This window comes from Equus asinus, chromosome 11 (genome assembly GCF_041296235.1).
Source record: "Equus asinus isolate D_3611 breed Donkey chromosome 11, EquAss-T2T_v2, whole genome shotgun sequence".
Classification (NCBI taxonomy): domain Eukaryota; kingdom Metazoa; phylum Chordata; class Mammalia; order Perissodactyla; family Equidae; genus Equus; species Equus asinus.
Window position 1 is genome coordinate 1,879,116 of NC_091800.1, and position 11,781 is coordinate 1,890,896.

At 52.3% G+C, this 11,781-nt stretch overlaps 1 long non-coding RNA gene across 2 annotated transcripts; it reads right to left on the reverse strand.

Moving 5' to 3' along the window:
• Positions 1 to 996: 996 nt before the first annotated feature.
• Positions 997 to 10,657, reverse strand: LOC139046551 (uncharacterized). Of its 2 annotated transcripts, XR_011506689.1 has the most exons (5): positions 10,032 to 10,657; positions 9,091 to 9,170; positions 4,275 to 4,464; positions 2,339 to 2,456; positions 997 to 1,368 (listed from the first exon to the last, which is right to left on the reverse strand). It is a non-coding gene; the product is annotated as an uncharacterized lncRNA (long non-coding RNA). The 2 variants fall into 2 exon arrangements; XR_011506688.1 differs by having other exon boundaries at positions 997 to 2,456.
• Between the last annotated feature and the right edge of the window lie 1,124 nt (positions 10,658 to 11,781).

The window sequence follows — 11,781 nt, forward strand, 5'->3', positions numbered from 1 at the left end:
TCTATGGGCGAAAGGACAAAGCAGTGATAGGAACTAGGAGGAGCCAATCACGTCCTTCAGGCAGAACACAGGCTAGCCACTTATCCTGAGACAAGAGGGTGGCTGCCAACAGGGGCCATCCCAGCTGATGATACCACACCTTTCCTGCTTGCAGAGGCGCTGCAAGAGCTGGCTCCACATGCAGCAGGACAGGGGAACTCATTATTGGCCACATGGAAATCACATATGCTCCCTTCAGGACAGAACTGGCATCGGTCTGTGGCAGCCTGACAGTTACCTGAGGGGTCCAAGTCCTAGTCACCCACAAGGTGACATGTCTTGTTGTTCCCCAAGTCCCCAGGGTGCTCAAGGCGCCAGCCGCTTGCCGTAACGGGCTTTTATCTTCAAGGCCATTCTCATTCTCGTACTTCCCCCATGTTGAGACATGTTGGGGCCGGCAAAAGAATGTTTCCATTTCGGCCATAATTTCGGCCGTAGCCAGGCTTTAGTAACTCATCAGTGGTCACTGCTTGCAGCTGTGTGGGGGCTGTGACACAGCCTCTGTGGGAGCTGGCCCTCCCTTTTGAGGCTGTTCATTGAACACCATCAGCACCTGCCGCAACCGAGTTGCCCAGCCTCCCAGGGAGGAAGGCTGTGTGGCTGTGTGTGAGCCCTGCTTTAAAAGCCCATTATACCTTCCTATCATCCTGGCAGCAGCCGGGTTATAAGGAGTATGGAAAAGCCATTGAACATCCATGGTGCTGGCCCACCATTGGACTTCTTGTCCTGTAAAATGTGTCCCCTTGTCGCTCTCCTCGACCAAGGGTCAACCATAAAAGGCACAGAGTACCTGCAGGGCCTGAAGTGTCTGCCTCTGATCTGTGGCTGCACAGGGCCGTGCAAAGAGGGAACCGGTGGCCTTATCGACAGCCGTAGAGGCGTACACAGCGCCTTTGGTCTTTGGTAATGGTCCGATGTAGTCCACCTGCCGTCAGACCAAGGGCACACGCCCTCCAGCTACTTGCTGCTGTGTGGACACTGGTTTCCTTCTATTAGGAAAGGCCTGGGCACATACAGCACATTCTTGACATGCTGTCATTATTTGTTGCCACGTGAGGGGTACCCCCCAGTGTTACTCACTGTTCCCACGGTCTTGCTCCCTGCATGATTTAGGCATCAATGTAGCCAGTGCGCCACATCTGCAGACGGGGCTCTTTCCAGCCACCTCACACGGGCCAGAGCATCAGCCTCATCGTTCCCAGGAGCAGTCAGAGGCATATGGCCGGGAACATGATACACTGTCACCTCTTTTCCATGGCCCAAGGCCCATAGTTCCTGCCACATGGCCTGCCCCGACATGGGGTGGTTTCTGGACAACCACTGCTGAGCCTGCCACACAGATAACCACAGGGTCAATCCCCGGTACACTGCCCAGCTCTCTGTACAAACAGCTAAGGGCCCTGGTTCATGGGTGATAACCATCCAGACAGCCCATAATTCTGCCCACTGGCTGCTGTGGCTGGTGCCAGTATCAAACCAAATGGTATCAGGGCTTGGCTGCATAACCATGGCTGTCCACATAGCAGCTGGCCCTCTACTAGAACCATCAGTGTACCAAGCACCCTCCAGGACCGGGAGCTTTCCCTCAGCACAGGGCATGGGCTCTATGCCTAGAGGAGCCATAGGAGTCTGTTCCCCCACAGCAAGGAACTCAACCGACCCTAACACCCTCTGTAGCTCCATACTCAGGGGGCTGGAACTCACCGAGCTCCTTTGTTCTAGATAAGCCCCCCACTGTGACAAGGTAGGGGTCTGGGCCACGCCAGACTGTGGACGGGTAGCCCATGACCGGAGCCATCCTTGAATAGGGGACATGGTTCTAAGCTGAACAGGGGCCATTCGTGTGATAGCCTCACACACTATCAGGGTGGCATAGGTGGCTGCCAACTGTTTCCCCACTAGAGAACATTGTATTTCCGCTCCTTTCCATAGTTGGAACCAGAACCCGACAGGGGCTCGTACCCAGTGGTGAAGCTGCCACAGGCCCCAGCCGAAACCTCCTGGGTAACATGGACGTCCAATTCATATGGCTGTCCTGGGTCAGCCACCTGTAAAGCTTGTGCCTGCTGCACAGCACTCTTGGCAGCCTTAAATGCTTGGTCTGCAGCATCTGTCCAGTCCCACAGGGCTCCCTTCTTTACCACAGCATATAGGGGCCTCACCACCTGGGCTAAACGAGGGATAAACACTCACCAGTGCCCCAACAGGCCCAGAAATGTTTGCAATTGAGCTACAGTTGTTGGCAGGGGGTACGCCTGTATTTTGTCAATGACTGCTTCAGGTATCACCCTCATCTTACCCGACCAGACAGCCCCCAAGAATTTGACAGATAAGCCAGGTCCCTGGACTTTGGCATCATTGGCCGCCCAACCACATTGCCAGATGCTTCCACAGGGACTCAGGAGTCTGCTGTAGATCTGCAAGAGTCAGAGGTTAACATAACATCATCAATATAGTGAAACACAAGCACTGTATCACTGTGAGTCCAAGCAGCTAAATCCTGAGCCATGAGCCATGACAAATAGTGGGGCTAGGCAGGTACCCTTGTGGCCACTCACAAAATGTCCACTGTCTGCCATCCCAGGTGAAGGCAAGCTGATCTTGACTCTCAGCCGGAATATCGGTGGAAAAGCAGGGTCCACAGCATAGTGGTACTGTCCCAATTGGACTGTCAGTTGATCCATTATGTCATGCACTGAGGGCTCAGCAGCATGCAATGGAGGAGTCACTGTATTTAATTCCCAGTAATCCACAGTCATACACCATGTGCCGTCAGCCTTCCTCACTCGCCAAACCAGGGAATTATAAGGGCTTTGGGTGGATTGCAAGATCCTAGCCTCTTCTACTTTTGCAATGGTCTGTGTGATCTCCTCATGTCCACCTGTGAGGCAATACTGTTGGGTGGTCACTACATGTCGTGGCACCGGCAACACTTGCAGCAGGTGGTGTGTATGCCCCTGGACAACAGACTTAACCACACGCACTCGTAGGCAGAACTCGCCCATGGTCATCTGCAGGCGCAGTCCTGGCAAGACGTCTACCCCCAGAACATACGCGGGGATAGGAGACACAGACACTGTGTACACTTGGGGCAGCAAACAGCCAATGCCAAGGGACAGAGACACTGGCTTCAATTTCACAGTATGGCCTCCAAGCCATCAACATATGCCAGCTTCCCTGGAAATTTATCCGGGTTGCCATAAATCAGACTACACTCAGCTCCAGTATCTACCAATGCCAGCGCACGCTGCACATTTGTGGGGGACCGGTAAATCGCAAGTTCCACATGTGGCCTCCAGTCCTCCAGGGGTCCCCCAAGCCAGGCACTCCGGCCTCTCCCCTAGTCAAAGAGGTACATGGGCTCCTCACCTCAGGGCTGTGTAAAGTCCTGGAGGCTTACTTGCCTGTTCTTGCTGGGATTCTTTCGCCTTTCCACAGTCTTTTAGAACTGTTGCTCAGGCTTCAACTGATGCCACAGTGCCACCAAGACAGCATTCGGCTGCCAGTTATTTTCATCTGATCAATGCCTGAGGCTAGCAGGTCTACCCACTTTTACATGCAGGTAACTTGTTTAGGCCCTTTCTCTGCCAAGCCTGCTCTCAGCTTTGGCACCACTCACCGTGTGACACGCTTGGTTTTCTCCTTCTGTCAGCCTTCTACATCCCCCAAAGTGGCCATTGCAGTGGTTACCTCATGGCCACCAAGGACCCAAAAGCATTAGATGGGGCTGAGTTAAGGACCAAGTCCTTCATCCTGGACATAAAGCACTCATCATTGGGCCCCCGGGTATGAAGGTTAAAAATGGCTTGCCACATTTCCAACTCACGGATAACTTGCACCAGTTCCGCATAGGTCTGCCATTGGCTCACAGTCTCCAGGAGCTCCCCGGCGTTATCCCACACAGTCCGGGCGGCAGCTGTCACCCACTCCATCATGGAGTGATTTCCCTGCCCTTGGCCTAGCTGGCAGCTATTCTGGAACCACTGCCAGATGGAGGGGGGCAACGTGATGGAGGCCAGCTTCTCCATCTCGTCAGAAGTACAGATTATACTATCCGCCCCCTCATCCCATAGCCACAGGAGCCAGGCCAGTATGGGCTCACCCAGCTGTTGCCTGCACTGCTTACACAGGTCCCACAGTTCCATTGGCGTATAAGGGGACTATGCCATGAACTCTGTCACAATCGAGGCTCCTTGGGCGACACCTCCTAGACCCAAGGGTTGCTCATGCTTTACCTTTTGCTGGATTACTGGCCAAGCATGGAGAGGGCATGTTTCCTCCACGTCCCCATCCTCGGCAGTCCCCAACCTCAGTGTCCTCTGCTGTCTCACTGCGAGGCACCATTTCCAGCTCCAGTTCCAACTGCCACACCCGCACCTCCAAGGCATGCTCCTTGGCTTGGAGTTCCTGTATGCAGGTTGCATCCTGCAGGGCAGAATCCATGTTGCAGCATAACGCTGTCAAAAACAGCCAGCCGGCCCCATGGCACGCTGGGCCTTCTCCGGCACCTGCTCCCCTAGGCTACGCAGAGCCGTCTCAGTGCTGACTGGGGTACCATCCACAGACTCCCATCCTTCTGCAGGAGCCCAATTCAGCAGGACCTCCACCACCAGGAACCACATACTAGTGGGTGGCCACATGTCCGTCCCGTCAGCCTCAGGAGCCATAGGTCCACTCACCCCAGAATCTGGCTGACTAGGTCAATTGTAAGCAGGAGAAAAACAGCCAAGGACTGGACTATGGGGCTTGGGGAATTGAAAAAGGTGCAAGGTGCTGGCACAGTGGCACAATGGTTAAGTGTGCACGTTATGCTTCCACGGCCCAGGGTTCACCAGTTCAGATCCTGGGTGCAGCCATGGTACCTCTTGGCAAGCCATGCTGTGGTAGGTGTCCCACATATAAAGTAGAGGAAGACGGGCACAGAAGTTAGCTCAGGGCCAGTCTTCCTCAGCAAAAAGAGGAGGATTGGCAGCAGATGTTAGCTCAGGGTTAATCTTCCTCAAAAAAAAAAAAAAAACAGAAAAGAAAAAAGCTGTGAGCAGCCAACGGCAAGGGAGACATACTCTTTGTTTACTCTGGCCCACAGACGGTGGGAGCACAGCAGCTCCCCTTGTGGCCACTTTTAAATGACTACTAGACAAAGGCGGCATACAGCCAGCAGATGACATACAATGTTTACATTATGCAGGTTACGTAAGGTGTTTACATACATGGTTGGCGTGTGCACTGCCTGCAGGGGACATGCTGAGTCACATCTGCACCGAAGCTGCTCCAGTCTGATTGTCTACAGTACCTCCATTTCCCTTCAGCCACCAAAGCTGACATGAACAATGGCCAGCTTCACTGTCAAACAGGGAAAGTGCAGGCGCTCCCAGAAATCCTGCCCTTGGTCCAGCCAGCTTCCCACCATAAAAGAGATAGCACTGAGGAGCAGCAGATGGGCCGCAGAGTCAGAGACCTGGCCTTTCTTTCCACACTGCCCTCCTGAAGCACCCTTGTTTGGATCTGGACCCCTGTGCCTGCCTCTTCTCCTCCAGAGGAGAGCCCCATCCCAGCCCTGAACCCTGTGTGGCTGTCCTTGCAGTGGCAGGCCTGCTCATCCACCAGGTTGAACACAGAGTCTGTGGGAGTCTCTTGTTCCCACTGACACTCTTCTCCCAAAGGGCCTGGATACAGCCCACCCCAACCCTCCATGCACGAGGGCCACTGGACTGAAGACTCAGGCAGATTTGTGAGCAACTTTATCATGCATCTCCTGCTCTGGACCTGGTGGTGGTGGCCAAAAGGGGTGGATGTGGAGAAAGGGAGGCAGAGTGAGATGAGACTCTGGTGGGATGGGTCTCTAGGGAACAACTAAGCCCAGCTTCCATTCTGGTTCCCAGGGGGCCTGAGACCCATCCACAGCTCTCTTTGACTCCTGTCCTCCTGGAGTGGAAGCCACCAGAACTCAGCCCTCCCATAAGAATCAAAAGATGAGTGAGATGCAGGGTTCTGCTAGGCCTGCCAAAGCCACAGCCCCATACTCTCCCTCAAACATGTTCTCTAGAGACAGGAGGCCCTCCTTCTGGACCCAAAGACCACTCATTTTTTTAGGTGGTCCTTTGGTCCATCATCCCACTCACAATGTGGGAAGATGCCTCCATATGTCCAAGAAGATACAAGGGCATCTCATGGTTCGTATAGTGGACAGTACCTGTGAATGATTTCGAGTGTGACTGCCTGACTCTCAGAGTAGAATTGAGGACCAGGGATGGTGTCTGCTTCATTCATTGAGTTATGCTAAGTGTCTTCAAAAGTCCTGCGTGGAGTAGGCACTTAATTGTTGAATGAACTCCAACCAGAACCACCCCAGGTATCTGAGTGGGTCTGGGGCCCCTCTGTGGCCCCAGAGATCCCTAATTGGCTATACCAAGGACAAGCACTAAGACCAGCTGGATGGAATCTCAAACTCCTTGACAGGGTGCTCTACAGGTAGTTTTCCAAACTCAAAAAGCCACAAGCCAGTGAAGGGAGAGGAAGACTAATTTTCATGGAGGACAGAGAAATGCTCACCAAGAACAGCCACAGCATGGCCCACGGCCCTCTCTGCAGAGCCAGCCACCAGGGAAGCACCTGGATGGCTGACCCCATTCATCCCTGGGAGAACCCTAGGAAGTTCATCCTCCCCAATTCCACTTTTCAGAGGAGCAAACTGAGGCTCAGAGAGATGTGGTGACATTCCCGAGACACACAGCTGGCCATGGGCAGAGTCACCACTGTGCTGAGGAGGAGGCGGGCAGTCACCTGGTAAACAGTTGGTCCAGGACCTGGTGGGAAGTGTTGAAGGCTGAGTAGTTGCACACAAAGGTGGTGACATTGCAGATGATTCTACCCGGGAAGGCTGGGACCATGGACTCTGTCAGCTTCTCCATCACACCTGCCTAGAGGGTGCCCATCCTGCAGACCTCATTTAGATACACAGTGGACTCATCTTCACATTGTGTGGGACGAGGAGGGACATAGAGTCAGTGGCATCACCGTGAACCACCGGGAGGATGGAGGTCTACATCTCACCCAGGAACCCCCAGCCCCTCAGGGACGTGTGCTACAGGAGGGACAGGAGCTCCCACACTGAACAAGGTTGTGGGCTTTCAAAGTACAATCTGAGTTTGGGGGGGAAGGATTCTCCAGTGAGCTCCCTCAAGGCCATTTGTTCTCTGAGGAACAACAGACCTCCCTGTATGATGATCACCAGCCCAGTGAATCCTCAACAGACACCCCCTCTATAGAGATGAGAACAGAGGCTTAGGCATGCCAAGGGGCTTCTCAAGGTCCTGTGGGTCAGAACTGAGAACCGCCCCAAATGAAGGCTGACAGAACTTCCCTCTAAACTGCCCGAAGCTTCATTTGCCCTTGACCTGGAGGGAAATGTTCTGTGGGAGGCCCACCCCTCCCTAGTTTGGAGACAATGTAGAGGGCAGACATACCCTGTGAGAATCCTGTTGACTTCAAAAAGACACTGATGGTTCTTTCTCTTACATTAAAGGGAGTTTTGAGACCCTCATTATGGGGGTCCCAGGTTCAGAAAAAGGCAAAATTCAAAGATACTCACATCCTAGTGGGAAGTGAAAACAAGGCCAATGTTTCTGCTAATCTTCCTAGGAATGTGCAAAGAGGGACTTCCCACCCTCCTAGGCAGCTGGTGGGGAGGAGGGGAAGTCCAGATTCCTTTGGGAATGGGAACATGGGACACTCAGGTGGGACAGCCCTGTTAGGTACCCGGGGAAATCTCAGTTTGACTCTGGATTCTGAGCCAGCCCTGGTCATCTCAGGGTCCTGGATAGGGAGACCCATCTGTGCCCACTCTCACCTCAGACCAGCCCTGGTCATTCTTGGTGGCATGGTGCACCTGCCCCCTCTCCGGAGAGAGGGAGTAGCCGAAGCTATCCGCCAGCTCCTCGACCATCTCCTGTGTGCAGCTTTGCAAAGACAGTGCCCAAGAGCCAGGCCACAAGGTCTCAGAGGCCTGCCTCGACTTGGCCACGGGGGGAAACTCCCACAACAGATCAGGTACAGAGGGGCATCTGCCTAGACCTCCAGCCAGAGAGGGAAGGAGATGACACCCAGAGAGCTCAGGATTAACATACGGGTAAAGGAGCTTGGTCCCCAGCACTCACCTTCCCATCCTGCCAGCCACAACCTGGGCTAGGAACATGACACTGCCAGGCTTCCAACACCGAGCAATCTGCTCCTGCCCAGGGTGGGTCCCTGCTCAGCCCCACCGTCCCTCACTGTACTCCCCTGACACAAAATGAGGGTCAAGGTTTGTGGGGGTCTCCAGGTGGGATCCAGCTGTGGCCTGACCTGGAGTGGCCTGTCCTGTGTTACCTGAGGGCTCCTCCTGCCAGACGGCCAGAGGTGTTGCAGGTGAGGGCTGAGCCAATGTCTACAGTGACTGAAAAGACTCTCATTAATTCTCGGCTTTCCAGAAGCCAGAGCCTCCACGAGTTGGGATACAAGACAAGAACATCCTGTTGTGTTGAGTGTCTCCACTCAAGTGAGCTCAATAGGAAGCTATGTCTAATGTGGGTGCCTGGAGACCAGAGTGCTAAGTTCTGTTGGGGCCTGTCGCCAAGGAGGTGAACACTTCTCCAAGGCTCCATTACCTGGTCCCCTTCCATCAACCACACCCACCCAAAACCCCCTCTCGGCTCTTGACTCTCACCCTCCTTGCCCATGTCATCTCCATAGCAGTAGGCAAATATCCAGCACAGCGCCCCACACAGGACCTTGAGAATGGAACCAGGGTTCCAGTTGGAGGACACACAGCTGAGTCCAGATCTCTTTTTTCCAACCAGGTCTGTGTCCTGAAAACATCATTGTGCCTCTCAGGGCCTCCTCAATCTCTCAACCTGCACAATGGGGATGATGTTAGAAATAGCTTCCCAGGGACATTGTCAGGTGTCTAAGAGATAATACTGACAACACCTGCAGGCTGGTGTCACATGTGTCTGATGCACAAACTTAGAGATGAAAGAATGACAAGAAGGGGTGGGATGTAGCGTGGAATACCTCTCAAAGCAGGCCTGGGTTCCAGCTCTGTGATCTTGGGAAAGTCACTGCCCCTCTTGGCCTTGTTTTCAGGTCTGCACCTTTAAAGGGCCGAAATTAGAGGAAAGTCAGATATTGTCATTCACTGGCATTAAAACTTCCATGGTCTCCTGTTTGACTTAGAATCAGACCAAAGTGCCTCATGTTGGCCTATGTGGCGGGCAGCCTCCACAACGGGCTCGCTGTCTTCTAGTGCACATCCTTGTGCAACCTCTAAGTGGTTAGTAACTGGCTTCTGAACAACAGAATACAGCCAAGGGGATGGGATGTCACATCCAAGGCTCAATGAAAAAAAGCCCGTGCCTTCCCTCTTACTCATTTTTTTGAGTTCTCTCCCTCTCTCCCTCCTCCTGTTTCCATCTCTCTCACCTGTCTCTGGAACTGCGAGAGCAAGTGCCCACGTTTCAGTTGCCCTATGTAGAGGCTCCATAGGAGAGAACAGAGGCCGTGCCCAGCCAACAAACAGATAGAAACTCAGACTTTCAGTCCAAATGAATCCTGACGACATGTGTGTGAGTGAACTTGGGAGCAAATCCTCCCCGAGTCAAGCCTCAATAGAAATGCAGCCCCTGCTTCAGAGAGACCTTGAGGCAGAGGCACCCAGCTAAGCCGTGCCTCATTCCTGGCCCACGGAATTTGTGAGATGTTAAGTATTTTTACTCTCTAGGTGCAAGGTCTTGGAGCAATGTCATCAGAGAGGAACAGAAACTATCAGTCTACCGAGTCCCATGATCCAGCCCTGCCTGTCCCCATCTCCCCTCCTCTCTCTTCTCAGGCTCCTTCCAGCCACACTGCCACCTTCTGACCTTCTCTAGTCAAACTTACTTCTTCCTGAGTCTGCACCAGTGGTGCCTTCTCCCTGACACACTAACTCTTCCCAGACATAGGCAGGCATGGCTTACACTTATCATTCTGCTTGCAGCAAATGGCATCTCTGTGAGGCCTTTCAGAACTTCCCAGGCACAGTCTCCACTGTCAGGGATCTCACACCTGCAAGAGCATCACATTATTTCCTCCTTCTTGGTCTCATTTGGATAAAATGAGTCCGTGAAGAAGGGCTTTCTGCTTTGGTGGAAGCAAATGCAGCTTTTGGTTACCCCAGGCACATAACTGTCTCTTCTGGGCTGAATCTTTGCCATCACAAGTCCATTGTGAAAAGAAACTCTCATTCTCGCTCTTTCATGGGTCCTGGTTTCCCCAAGAACACAGAGAGCCATCCCCTCTCCTTGTAATGCAGCACCAGCCCCTATACCCACAGCCAGAAAATTGCCACCCAGCCTGAAACACTACCAGATCCTGAATTCAGTTACTGCTGAGACCATCCCATCAATTTTGTAATTCCATGGTAACTCCTGAGGCTGCCTTTCCCCTGAGACCCAACTCCCAGCCTGCCCTTGGCTTCTTAGAGGAACAGTGGGATTCCCTAGAAGGCCTCCCAGCCTGGGCAAGAAAGGTTTTGAAATGTTCTCTATGAATTTTCGAGGACAGAGGATACTGCTAGAAGTCACTTGGGTGTGTATGTGCAACAGTTTCGATGCAAATAGTATCTTTCTCAGACACAGATCCAAGAATGGGGCTACTTGATGTAACAAGAAAATGGATAAGCTGGTCCAGTGTCTTCGTGGTGTGAAGTCTTAGAGGGTAAACATCATAGTTAAGAGCAGAGAATATGGAGCAACATCTTATGTTCAAATTCCAGCTCAGTCACTTCCTAGATATTTATTGGTAGAGGGCAAAGTACTTACCTCATCGGTGCCTCAGTTTCTTCATCTGTTGTTGGCAAGAATGACAAATGTACCTAATTTGTAAGAACACGGAGAGTATTAAAGGAGTTAATGTTTCGAAAATGCTTGGAACACCTCGCACATCACAAGCACTGTAACTATATATTGTAAATAAAATTTAAAAATTCTTCTGACATTGTCTGTAAGCTCCAGAGGGTGAGGCTGGTGCCGGAATGAATATAGAAAGCACTCCATGAGGTAAGATGAATCGATGAATGAACAGCACTGTTGAATGCATTATCAATGTCACAAATGTCTTCCTATGGGCATTCCCAAGCAGAATCACACCCAACAATACCTGCTCTGTCCTGCGTTGTCTTCTTTGGTTCTATCCAGGAATCACTGGGGCTTCTGGAACACTGGTACCCACACCCACTAAAGGTTCTCTTCTCTCTGTCACAAATGCCAGTCCTTGTCCTAACGGCTGCAGCCCACAGGGGCTGCACTCTGATCCTTTTCTTCACTTGAGGGAGAAGTGTCTTCCCCAGGACTGGGCCCACACTGTGTGAGCCTTGGAGGAAATGTTCCCTGGCTGGTGGCAGGTGGAAGAGCGCTGTGAAGGAGTGGGATTTGGGGGAAATGCTCCAGGTGTTGGCAGAGGGGTGGAGTCCGAGGATTTGTCGGAAAGGACTGGCCTGCTTGGTGGACCTTGGTGGTTAAATAGTGGTGGGGCCAGCAAGTTTCATAGGTCCTAGCATGAGACAATCAATATGATGGTCATGAAGTCAGAATAGGCCTAATGAGGTCCAAATTAATCCAATGTCATCTATTCCCCGACTGGCTCACTAATCCAAGAGTGATTTATGACAGTGATATTCATGTTCTATCATCTCCTTTTCATTGATGGGCTAGAGTAATTATTCTTTAC